This window comes from Ictidomys tridecemlineatus, chromosome 7 (genome assembly GCF_052094955.1).
Source record: "Ictidomys tridecemlineatus isolate mIctTri1 chromosome 7, mIctTri1.hap1, whole genome shotgun sequence".
Taxonomy (NCBI): domain Eukaryota; kingdom Metazoa; phylum Chordata; class Mammalia; order Rodentia; family Sciuridae; genus Ictidomys; species Ictidomys tridecemlineatus.
Window position 1 is genome coordinate 86,801,304 of NC_135483.1, and position 13,663 is coordinate 86,814,966.

At 39.3% G+C, this 13,663-nt stretch overlaps 1 pseudogene; it reads left to right on the top strand.

The window, feature by feature from the left end:
• The window catches only part of LOC120884867 (contactin-associated protein-like 3), a 224,659-nt pseudogene that overhangs the window by 199,074 nt on the left and 11,922 nt on the right, over positions 1–13,663 (top strand).

Sequence of the window (13,663 nt, forward strand, 5' to 3'; positions counted from 1 at the left end):
AAAAGAAAAAAACTGTCTCTATTCTTGGATCATGTTGCTTTAATTACAGAAAACCCTAAAGAATCCAGGAAGGAAAAACTGTTAGAAACAATAAATGAATTTAGCAAAGTTGCAGAATATAAAATCAACATACAAAGTTTGACTCTATTTCTGTACAGTTACAATAAAAAAATGTAAAAATGCATGAAGTTTTATTACATGATCCAATATGGATCACATTGTACTAAGTGAAATAAACCATAAAGTTGACAAATGTATGATCCCAGTTTTACTAAATATTGATAACAGGCAGATTCATAGACAAGAAGTAAATCAGAGGTTACAAGGGTAGGAGAAGGAAAGGAATGCAGACTTATTGTTTCATGAGTACATGTTTCTCCTTGGGATGAGGAACATTTTTTTTCCCATACGTTTTATTGGTGCATTATAGTTGTACATAATGGTGAGGTTTCTTGTTACATATTTGTACATTCATACAATATAGCAATATAATTTGTCCAGTATCATCCCTCAGTATTTCCCCTTTTCCTCCCCTCCAGGAGTAGGAAAATTTTTGAAAGTAGAGGTTGGTGGTGATTGTTCAATTTCATGGATTTAAGTAATAACCATAAAAAAATTACATTTTAAATGGGTTAAAATGGCAAATTATGTGTATATTTTGCCACAAAATTATAATGAAATAAGAAAGGAATTAAAATTATATAATACAAAATATTTGCTAATATAAAAGAAAGCAGAATGAGAGTGGAAAGAAAACAGAAATGAAATGAAACAGAAAAATCAAAAACAAAATGAGATATATAAATCTAACTATCAATAACAACATTAAATGTTCTCGGTATAAACAATACACCACAAGGCAGATTATTATCAGAATGGGTAACAATAACAAAAAAGGTCTATTGATATGCTGTCTAAAGTTTAGATTGAAAGATAGGTTAAAAATAAAAGCATGGAGAAAGATATCCTATGGAAGGAAGGACGATAGAAAACCAGAGGAGATGTACTAATATCAGAAAAAAATAGACTTTACAGAAAAAGGTGCTACTAGAGATAAAAGAACTTTTATAATGTTTAAAGAGATAAAAAATAAAAGTATATGTTCAGTTAATAATATCATCCCACAATACATAAAGAATACCTGACAGAATTAAAAAAAAGAAATAGACAAATGAGGAATAACAGTTGGAGGGTTTAAAGTTCTACTTTAAATAATGGGTAGATAATTGGGCCAAAGATGATCAGGAAAATAGAAAACTTGGGGGAAAATAAAACCCAAATCAAATGATCCTCCACTCAATAATAGCAGAATATATTATTCTTAAGCACTCATAGAACATTGTCCAGTATAGACAACATGCTACCTATAAAACAAGCCTTGGTAAACTTAAATTTTAATTGAAATCATACAAAATATCCTTCTAAACACAATGGAATAAAATTAGAAATCAATAGCAAAAACAAATCATGGAATATTATAAATAGGTAGAAATTCTTCTAGTTTGACAAAGAAGAAAAACATAAGGGAAATTTAAAAAGAGATGAATAAAAACAATACCTATTTGATGCAGCTAAAGTCATGTCTAGAGGGAAATTAAAAGCTCTAACTGTCTGTATTTTAAAAAGAAGAGAAGTCTTAAATCAATAACCTAACCTTCCATCTGAAGATACTGGACAAAGAAGAGAAAACTAAATCTAATTTAATGAGAAGTAAAATTAAAATTATAGTGAATTTCATAAAGTAGGTATTATAAAAACAACAGAAAATGAACAAAACCAAAAGTTACTTCTTTGAAAAGATTAACAAAATTAACAAACCCAGTAAAACTGACAGAGAAAACAAGAGAGAGAATTTAAATTATTAGAATTTAAGTTATAATGTTACTAGAGTGGACAAGGGCAAGAGAGACATTACTACTGAGTAAAAAAAGTAACCTGGATTGTTAGGGAATATTATGAACAACTACATATGTGAAAAAATCAGTTAACTTAGATGAAACAAATTATTAGGAAAACACAAACTACCGAATTTACTCAAGAATAGAGAACATCTGAATAGGCTTATAGCTATGTAGAAAATTAGTTATTTTAAAACAATCACATAAGATAAAACCCAGGTCTGTATGGTTTCACTGGTAATTTCTATGAAATGTTTAAATAAAAAGTACTATTTTTTATTCGAAATTCTGCCAAATGAGAGAGAGAGGGAGAGAGAGAGAGAGAGAGAGAGAGAGAGAGAGAGAGAGAGAGAGAGAGAGAACGTGTATGTGTGTGTGTTTGTGTGTGTGTTTCCCAACTCGTTGTGTAAGGTCAATATTTTCCTGATACCAAAACCAAAGATTTCAAAAGAAAACTACATACTTAAATTTCACTTAAATATGTAGATGCAAAAATCCTCAAGAAAACACTGCCAAACTAAAGCCAATTGCATAAAATTGATCATTCACCAAGATAAAATAGCAATTATCCAAAAAAGTTGTTTTAATAGCTGAAAATCAATAAATATATTACAATATAACATTTTGGAATAAGGAACAAGAATAAATAATCATGTAATTTCTGCGGAAAAGTAATCTGACAACATCCCACACACTTCCATGATTCTAAAAAATGAAGAAATTAGTAACAGACGAGTTCTCTGAGCCTAACCAGTGGCCTGGTGAAAACCCCACAGCCAAAATCATTTCAGTTGTGAAAGAGGGAATGTTTTTCCATAAGGTCAGGAACAAGAAAGAAATATGAGTACTCTCACAACTTCTCTTCCATGTTGTTCTAGAGGTTCCAGCTAGGCCAATAGTAAAGTAAAATGCATCCAGATTTGGAGGGAACAAGAAACACTTCCTATTTGCACATGATATAGTCATTTTTACATGGAAAATCCTGTTTTCTGTTACTAACAGCTATTCTAATATTACAAAAAAAAAGTTGATAAAAGCTTCAGGATAAAAGATCAATATATAAAATCAACTGCATTTCTGTGTACAGGCTATGAACCATCTGAAAATAAAATCAATAAAAACAATTTCACTTATAATAGTATCAAAAAGCAAGATATATAGCAGTAAGAAATGGAAGATGTACTCTGTAAAAGCATAAATCTGAAAGAAAGACAAATAATCAGAGAGATAGTTCAATCATGGAATATAACAATTAAAATAAATAAGGCTTAATGTTCCCTAAATTAATCTACAGATTTATTTTCAGCAAGTCCCTCAGGATTTTCTATGTTAAAAAAAAAAAAGACTAAGTCATGTGCAAATATAGGAAGTGTTACTTTTACCTTTTGATACAATTTCTATGAAAATCACAGCCAGATCCTTTCTAGAAATTGACAAGTCAATGGTAAAATTCATATGGAAATGAAAGGGACTCAAAATAGCTCCCCCGGAAAATTGAGAAAGCACAGATTTAGTGCATCCAGACTTTCTGATGTCAAATCTTACTGTAGAGGTATTATAAGCAAAACAGCGAGTTAGCTGGCCTGAGACTAGCCATATAGATCAGAGTTCAGAGTTATACGTTCATGTCTATGGTCAATGAATTTCAGAGTGCTAAAAAAGTTCAGTGGGGAAAGAAGGGTCCCTGGGACAACTGGGTATTCACATACACCGCAGAAAAGTGAGAATGGACCTCAGTCTCACAATACAGAGAATGTACCTTGAGTGTGTCGTACACCTTGATGTGAAAGATGAAACAGTAGGATTCCTAAAACGTGGGAGAAAGAAAGGACCGGGACTTCAAAATTAAAAACATCTCTGATTCACATGGCTCAATCAGAAAGTGTATTTGCACATGATATAGTCATATATATAATCCAAATCATGGAAGAAAAGAAAATTTTTGCAAGTTGTTTATCTTATAAGGTCTGGTATCCAAATTATATAAAAACTACAATAACTTAATCAAAAGGACAAATAACCTAATCAAACAATGGGCAGAATTTGTGAATATTTCTTCAGAAAATATATACAGATGGCCAATTAACCTGTGAGATGATGCTTGACAACATTAGCTGTTAGAGAAATGCCAATCAAAGCCACAAAGAGATGACTTCACATCTAGAATGGCTGTAATTACACACACACACACACATACACACACATACACACACACACACACACACACACAGAGGCACGTTACAATTGGACGTGTGTATGGGATACAGCGTGGCACTTCCATACATATATATAATATGTAATGATAAACCAGATTCATTGGAATGTCAGTCACCTCAGATATTATAATTTTTCCTCTGGTGGAAATATTCAAAGTCTGCTCTACTCATTGCCACAGTCTGGCTGGGCACAAATCACGAGCCACTCAAGCAAGAACAAGCTTTATTTCCAAACCTCCCGTGAATGCCATGCACGCTGCCTTCTCCCAGGACACACTACACCAACAGAAAATCCCTCCTCCGGAATTCCCTCCGACTGCACTTCCCCAACCAATGGGAACTCGGGGAGTCCTGCAAGAGCTCCAAAGTGGCAGGCCTAGGCGACAGCAGGGGTCTAATCTCCAATTGAGTGCACATCTTAACATGATCATTATCATCTCAATGGCTTGCTGGGGTAACCTTTCAACCGAAAATGCTATGCATCATTCCTACTTGGCTATGGCTCTCAGCAACTCATGCTTTTGAAATATTCTTTTTTGCCAGCCATAGTTCAAAAACAGCTATAGTTTTAAAGAAAGGCAATAATGCATTTTGGTGAGGATGTGGGGATATCCAAACTCTCATAAATTGCTATTGGGAGTATAAAATGATGCAGTTCTTTTCAAAAAAATGGCAGTTTCTCAAAATATTAAGGATGGAGTTATGATAAGATTAAGCTATTCCACTCTTAGGTATATATTAAATGAAAATGTATATTCTCACAAAAGTTTAAATATTGAGGGAAGTATTATTCAAAATAGCTCAAGGTGGAAACGGACTAAGTGTCTATCACCTGATGAACTGATCAAGAAAGTGTGGTACAATGAAATATTATTCATCAGTGAAAAAGGAATGACGTGCTTGTAAACGCTATAATATAACCAACCCTTGAAAATGTGCCAAGTGAGAGAAGGTAGTCAGTAAAGATCACACAGTGTATGATTCCACTGATATAAAATCTCCAAAATAGGAATGTCTAAAAATATAGAAAATAGATTTGTGATTTCCTCAGTTAGGATATTGAGGAGAAACAGAATGAATTCCACCTGAATATGAATTTTTTTTGTGGGGGTGGGATGAGGATGGAGAGGATTGATGAAGAGGCACTAACACTGACGGTAGTGATGGATGCACATGTCCATGAATATCTGAAGGTAGGCAATTTTACATTTTAATTGGGTCTATTTTATGGTATAAGGCTTAGATCTTAATAAAGATATGTAAAAATTTACCTCTTAGAAAAAAATGGAATCCAAAACTGAACCCCCAGCCCACCCCTCAAAATTGGGACCTCAAAGCAGCTACCTTTAAATTATATATTTATACAGAAGAACTAATTGTCGCGACACCCTTGCCCGCAAGGAAGACGCGACTCAGGAATCTTCTTTCAGCAGTTTATTCAGGCCCTTGATATTCTTCTAATAATTCTTCTAATCCCCGGAATAATAATTGGATGCCCCTCCCAGCCTTAATAAAGCACCTCGAACCCCAATGCGAAACTGCCACGTGGACCCTTCTCACAGGGTGCTAGAGAACAACACGCCAACTTTCTCTGATAAGGAGTTGACAATACGCCAACTCTCTCTGATATGGAGTTGTCCTTCACAGACCACAGCGGAGCCAGCGCCATCATGTAATGGCGACCACAGTCCGCAGGAACGGCTCACCACAGCTCCCCCTTTTTGTTTCACTAAGACAATACAGGCGAGAGTAGAGGTCCTATCCCACTGTGCAGAAGTGGCTGCATAGTATGGTCCAGCCCTAGGGGGCGCCTTCCCCAGACCTGACACCATATCAGCCAGACGCCTTTTTTCGTGGGGCGGGGCGGAGACACCTTAAACCCGCATGCAATAGGACATGCTCCCCTTGAGGTCCCTCTTCTCAATGGATCACTCAAGTGCAGTGCCTTGCCTCGCATCCTGTATCGTGACGATGGTGAGTAAGAGGGAATAGCTGAGGTTGAACTGTGGCTGTCTAGAAGTACAACTACAAACAAGTTGGCAGCACCCTGAAAGAAAGGCACGGAGTTTAAAGTGATAGATAAAGACCAGTGTGGAAACCCTTCTGCGTGCAATGGCAACAAGACCTGCAGAGTGCAAGGGCTTTCCAGCACTAAAAGAAAGACAAAAGAAGGACATGTCGAACCCAGTGCAATGTTAGAATAACTTGGGGTGCAACAACCATGTCAAAGGCACTAGTGTAGAAACCCATCTGTGTGCAATGGTAGCAAGACCGGCAGAGTGCAAGGGCTTTCTGACACTACGAGAATAACGAGGAAAGACATGTCAATCCCAGTGCAATGTTATAATAACTTGGGGTGCAATGACCATGTCAAAGATTTACTGCTTAAGATGCGCAAGCCAGACCTGAGGTGAGTTGCCAGTTTCTAAAGCAGCAAGAGCTTGTATGATCATAGCCTTATCTTGAGCACTACGAGCTTTAAGGCGACAGAGAAACCACAAACAGAGGAACATACCAAAACAACACAGTGCACCAAAAATGCCTACTCCCACCCACTCCTTAAAAAAGGAAAAGGCAGAAGATATCCAATTGGTGAATTGACCCAGAGTCACGGGATCGACACGGGTACTATTCAAGACAGCTATCTGGGTTAGTTGAGACTGGATCATGTCTTCCGCTTCCATGGACCAATTCCCGGCCAGATATCCACCAATGATGTGGGAAGCATTCCTGGAATCATTAAATCTGACAGAGGTCATACATAAATGTGCACGTTGGTCAATGCAGCCTAAAAGTACTAGGTCAGCCAATTTCTCTACCTGAGCTTGAAGAAAATCTATTCTTTGGTTGGCAGCTAAAATCCCTGACAAAATATGTTGATTAATCGCATTTTACGATTCAAGTATAGTGGACGTTTGTTGAACAACTTGATTAATAGTGGCAGCAGTTTGTACTTGACTGGCCATGGCTACTCCGGCCGTAACTGCTGCAGCAGCAGATGCCGCCATGGCTGTCACTATAGCTGCTGTGATTCCAAAATCTCTGCGGACTCTAAGTAGCTCTACAATAGAAAATTTGTCTGGATCCGCAGTGACTGGGATTGGGACAAAAGTTGGAATTTTCATAATCACTGCTACAGTCCAAGAACCATTCCAACACTCAGATAAGAAACAGGTAATATGAGAACAATCCAGCATCCCCGATGAGGTGTCATTAGCTAAAAGGAACAGGAACGGGGATTGGATACAGACCATTGCAGGAGGCAATGTGGCATAATGTAACAGAGAGTTGAATGAAACAGATGTAAGCCTATTACCTCGTTCACTCTCCTTAGTAGTGCCAGAAACATTAGCCAGCCAACTTTTGGCTCCTAGTAATTGAGCCAATGCAGAAATATCGGTTGAAGCCCCCTTCTCATTGGAAATGAGCCATTGAAACCAGGACCAACCTGTTCCTGTAGAGGAGTTGGCATTGTTGTTAAAGTTATAAACATATCTCTTCAGAGGGGGGGGGAAGGAGAAACCTTTAGCAACTTGATGTTTCTCCCAAGAATGATCCTGACAAGGCATAAATGTTGGAGGAAAACCAAAATTAGGGGTACAGTAAGGAGAGGCCTTGAAATGAGTACTATTAGAAGAAGGAGGCATTGGGATTAATACCTCGGAGATAATAGCTAAAGTAGTTATGTTTAAAACAGAGCTAGTTGCTCAGGGACCTGATTGCTTCCCTGAAACTACTTGGCTCAATACAGCACTGAGAATGCTCCCTGAGACTCTACTGGACCGCAATGGGTCCTCCCAGTTAGTCAAATTTTTGGTCTTAAGGCTAATACAATTAGTGTTCCCAAGGCTGAAACAAAAAACTCCTGTGAGATTAACTTGAGACTGGTTAAAAATATTTTCCATGTCCCCTCTAGGAGAGGTACAAGGAGCAGACATCTCACATGAGGTAGAAAAAAGAGTGGGGAGGACACTAGAATTACTATGAACTGGCATTGGCATTGGCCATGCCCGTGCCACTGCCCACCACTGCATTGGTGCCATCTGTACCGTTGGTACCAGCATCAGAGCCAGAGCACTCATCAGAATGAAGCTCCTCATCATGGGACTGTTGTGGCACCTCCTGCTGCTGGTTAGTAGATCTCGAGACTCTTCTTGTCAGGCGTTCAGGGATCCACAGTGGCTCCGTGCGATCCTGGGGAAAAACACATACAGATCCTCGTGCCCATGTCAGCACAGGGTCAGGGCCGTTCCATTGGCCCGTAAGAACATCCTTCCACTTAACATAGCCAATCACAGAGGGCTGAGAGGACACATGTCTATCGGCCGCAGAGCAGCCATGAATATCCAAATTCAAAAAATTAATGGTAAAAAGAGCTAAGGACAGGCGTTCTTTAGGAGTGTGGTCAACTCCTATTCCCCCTTTTTGTTTTTCTAAGGTTTCTTTTAAGGTGCGGTGGGCACATTCAACAATGCCTTGCCCTTGAGGATTGTAAGGCAACCCATGAGCAAGGTGTACTCCCATAGTAGAACAAAAAGATGTAAACTGTCTGCCAGGATAAGCAGGTCCATTATCAGTCTTAAGGGATGCAGGTGCACCCCATGCTGCCCATGCCTCTAAGCAATGAGTAATGACATTACGTGCCTTTTCTCCCGATAAAGCAGAAGCATGAATAATTCCAGAGTATGTGTCAATAGAAACATGTACATATTTGAGGTTACCAAAGTCAGGCACGTGAGTTACGTCCATTTGCCAGACAACCAATGGCTTCAATCCTCATGGGTTTACACCATAAGTAGGAGGATGAAGAAATGTGACACAATGGGGACATTGTAATACTATCTGACGAGCATCCGCTCTTGAGATGGAAAAACGTCATAGTGTAGTGTCATAGCATTGACATGAAAGTTGTGATGAAACAATTTAGCTTCTTCTAAGGAGGAGGCCAAGCATACCAGCTGGCTTCTAGTTGCCGAGTCAGCACAGGCATTACCCTGTGATAACGGGCCAGGAAGAGAGGTGTGAGCCCGAATGTGCATTGGATAGAAAGGGGCAGTAAGGCTACGAATAAGCTGCTGAAGCTGATTAAAGTAAGCAGATACATTATGGGTGTCACTAATAGCTCCTACAGCCTCCAGAATTTTGAGCGCCTGCACCACATAGATGGAGTCCGAAATGAGATTGAAAGGAAAAGAACACTGTTTAAAAACTTCAATGGCAATTTGTAGTTCTACCCATTGTGGATTTCCAGGAGCAAACTGATGATGGACAGGGGGAGAGTCATTAATCACATAAGCTCTCATTCCAGACTTAGAGCCATCAGTAAAAATGTTAACAGCCCCCGGAATTGGAGTGGGTGAAGTTACTCTAGGGAAAACGATAGGATGCTCTTTAACAAAATGGAGTAATGGATGAGAAGGGTAATGATTATCAATATCCCCTTGAAACGAGCAACATAGAATGGCTCAGTTGTCTAGAGTAGCACACAAAACATTAATTTGAACTTTAGAATAGGGTATGATAAGAGAAGAAGGTGCTTGTCCGAAAAATTGAATGCTCTGTTGAATCCCTCTAAGTGCTAATGCTGCAACAGCATCAGGATAGTATTCTAAAGATTTTCCTGGGTATACATGTGGGTGGATCCATAGTAAAGGCCCATCTTGCCACAATACTCCAGTAGGCTGCCGCATAGTGGCAAGCACACATAACTGGAAAGGTTTATCACTCTGGAGCCTGCATAGAGTAGCATGTTGTATAGCTTTTTTTACTTTTATAAGGGCCGCTCTGGCCTCTTTAGTAAGGGTACGAGGGGAAGTAAGATCTGGATCACCCTTAAGAATAGCATACAAAGGCTGGAGCACGATATTAGGAATATGTAAATAACCTCTTATCCAATTAATATCTCCCAACAGTTTTTGAAAATCATTTAGAGTTTGGAGATCTTGAGTTCGTATAGTAACTTTTTGTGGTTTTAACATGTCATATCCAATCGTCGCTCCCAAATACTGAATAGAATCCCCTGTTTGAACCTTTTCAGGTGCAATATGTAATCCATACTGAGCTAACAACTTCACCAAGTCTTTATAGGCCTCATTAACTGACTGTTGTAATTTGGCTGCCAATAATACATCATCCATATAATGAATAATCTTGATGGAAGGATATTTTTGTCTGAGAGGTGCGAGTGCCTTTCCTACATACATCTGACAAATCATAGGACTGTTAGACATTCCCTGTGGTAAAACAACCCACTCAAACCTTTGATCTGGTTCCTCGTGATTACACGAGGGAAGGGTGAAGGCAAAACGCTGTGAGTCTTTAGGATGCAAAGGAATAGAAAAGAAACAGTCTTTAATATCAATAGCAATGATATGCCAGCCCTGAGGAACAGAGGAAAGCAGCGGCAGCCCTCTTTGAATGGGCCCCATAAGTTGCATTTGAGCATTAACTGCTCGTAAATCATGCAGTAGGCGCCACTTCCCTGATTTTTTCTTAATGACAAATATGGGAGTATTCCATGGAGAAGTAGAATGTTGAATGTGGCCCAAGTCAAGTTGTTCTTTAACTAGGTCATGGGCTGCTGCCAATTTAGCCGAGGGAAGGGGCCACTGAGGCACCCAAACAGGCTCCTCGGTGAGCCAAGTTATGGGTATTTGTGGGTGGCCTGCTCTGCTGCGCCCTCTAGCACAAATGCTCTCCAGTCCAAATATTTGCCTGGGGAGACTCAAGCCCGAACGAGGCTAGCCCAATCAGAGGGAGTCATGCAGTATCTGGACAGATTCTCCACCTGAGTTAGTGTAAAAGCGGCATCAATCCCATAAGTGCGCACAGACTCCGCCAGGGTCTTTACAATTTTGAAATCCAAAAGCTCATGAAATCTTCCCCTATTATCATCCTGAAAAACTGGATAAGCAAGACCCATCTCAGCGTTAACAGCCCTCCATGTGTGGGCGTGGAAACTTCGTCCCGAAACACCCCCGCCATACGGAGGCGGATCGGGAAGCTGTCCTATCTTGAGCCCTTGCTTATCTCTGTTCCCTGTACCTAAACTCCCTAGCTGCCGAGACAGCGTCTCCAGCTCCTCCTCTTCATTATCTTCTACCTCTGACCCACTTTCGCATGGGGGCGTGCGCAGCACACTGAGATCTGGATACAGTCTCCTCCCGTTCTCCACGCCCCGCACACTCCCCTCTTCCTGAGACACTTCACTCTCTGTTGTTTCTGATTTTTCCTCATGTAATTGTTGTAAAACTTCTTGCCCTTTAACAAGCGCTTCTTGGCATCTGCCATCCGTAAGGCAACTACGGACCATCTTCCAGAGGGGTATCACCCCGCCCTCTAGCATGCCTTGCTCACGAGCAAAATCAAGGTCTTTGCCTAATTTATCCCAGCTGGGTGTAGTGAGGCTGCCTGAAAATGCGAACCACGGTGCAGCTGTATCTACCCTCTGTAAAAATCTCTCTAAGGTACTGTGTTTCACCTCCAGTCCCTTGGAACGTAAAAGGCCATCTAGGGCCAGAAGAAGTGGACTTGAAGTCACGGCACCCATGACGCAACACAAGAAAACACAGAAATCGAAAGTGAAAGTACACAAAAACAAAATGAAAATACACAGAAAACAAAACGAAAATACAGAGTGCAATTGCTATGAGATGTAACGCCCTCTCTTTATTTACAGAGGAGCAGGTACCTTTTAACGCTCCCTCTTTATGCATAGAGGAGGCTCCGCTTTTTAACAGCGGGTCCCACCTTACCTGGGACTTACTGATGCGCCTCCCTGACTGCTGAAAGTTCTGGTTCCTGGTTCTTTCTTTTTTTTTTTCTTTTTTCTCCCGGGTCTCGGCACCACTTGTCGCAACCCCCTTGCCCACAAGGAAGTCGCGACTCAGAAATCTTCTTTCAGCAGTTTATTCAGGCCCTTGATATTCTTCTAATAATTCTTCTAATCCCCGGAATAATAATTGGATGCCCCTCCCAGCCTTAATAAAGCACCTCGAACCCCAATGCGAAGCTGCCACGTGGACCCTTCTCACAGGGTGCTAGAGAATGACACGCCAACTTTCTCTGATAAGGAGTTGACAATACGCCAACTCTCTCTGATATGGAGTTGTCCTTCACAGACCACAGCGGAGCAAGCGCCATCATGTAATGGCAACCACAGTCCGCAGGAACGGCTCACCACAACTAATCATTTGTAAGTCTTAGTTAAAGATAATTTGGAGAATTAAGTGAAATCTCCAGCAAATGTCATTCTGGGCTATATGTTGGGATTTGTTACTTTGTTCTTCGAATTTTATTTTTTAAAGAATTTAAAGTTAAAACATGAAAAAACAAAACATTTTGCCATTTTATCTCCCAGGAAAAAAAATTAAATTCTTTTTTAAATACATTTTTTAAATGAAAAGCTATCTAAATAGTTGTTATACTGTATTGTTTAGGGAATCATGTCTAGAACAAAGTCTGTACATGTTCAATACAGACCAAATTAATTTATTTTCAAATTTTTTTAGTCTGAGGTTGACTGACTCCACAGATGGGGAACCCAGAAACACAGAAAAGAGATTGTGCTATTGTTAATTTATATGAATAAACAAAATAAAATAAAACATTGAGATATTCTTTCAACAAGACTTGTATTTGCATTCTGTTGACATGACAAAAAATGTGCTTTTCATTCTAGAGATTTCTGCATATTTTGAAACTGGCTCCTCAGTGACCAATGATTTTCAAGATCATCACCCCTTAGGTGACAACACCAGCTCCCTTGCTTCTTCATTACACAGGGATGTCACACTATCCCAAGAGACCGTCACCCTGAGCTTCCGAACCACTCGGACACCCAGCTTACTGCTTTATGTGAGCTCTTTTTATGAGGAATACCTTTCCATTATCCTGGCCAACGATGGTGAATATCTTTTGTGTGAAGAAAAAAGAGAGAAAACACTGAATTAGAAAAATAGGACTGTAATGATATGGGTCTTTTCAGCACTTAAACTACAAATAAAGAAAATCGCATGCACTTCTAAGATGCACTTTGGTTTTTCAGTACTCTCCATAATGCTTATCATAAAAAGTAGTATTTAAAGGTTAAATTAAGATGCTTTTTCCCATTCCAAGAATGACAATTTTATAGATTTGATATGAAATTACACTTTGCTAGGATGCTTTAATACTCCATGATGATCTAAGACTATTTGAAATAAGATATTTGGATATTTGCCAGGTATTTATTTCCTGCTCATTCTAAGTAAGTAGAAGAGCATTAATATGGATGATATCATGGAGCTATATAAAAGCCAATTTCCTTAAGCAGTTGATAAATACAATGGTTCTTTATCTCATCCATGGTTGACAAGCAAGTTAGATAACATCCACCTAAGAACAGTGAGGGGACAATCTATCCACCAGTGGCAGCTGGGGCATTACAGGACTTTCACAGTTGGACAGTGAAGTCATACTTTACATTTAGTGAATTAGGACAAAAATCTGATTTCTAGACAATCCTATAGAATCAGAATCTTCATGTAAGTTGTTAAGAGTTATGAGCCC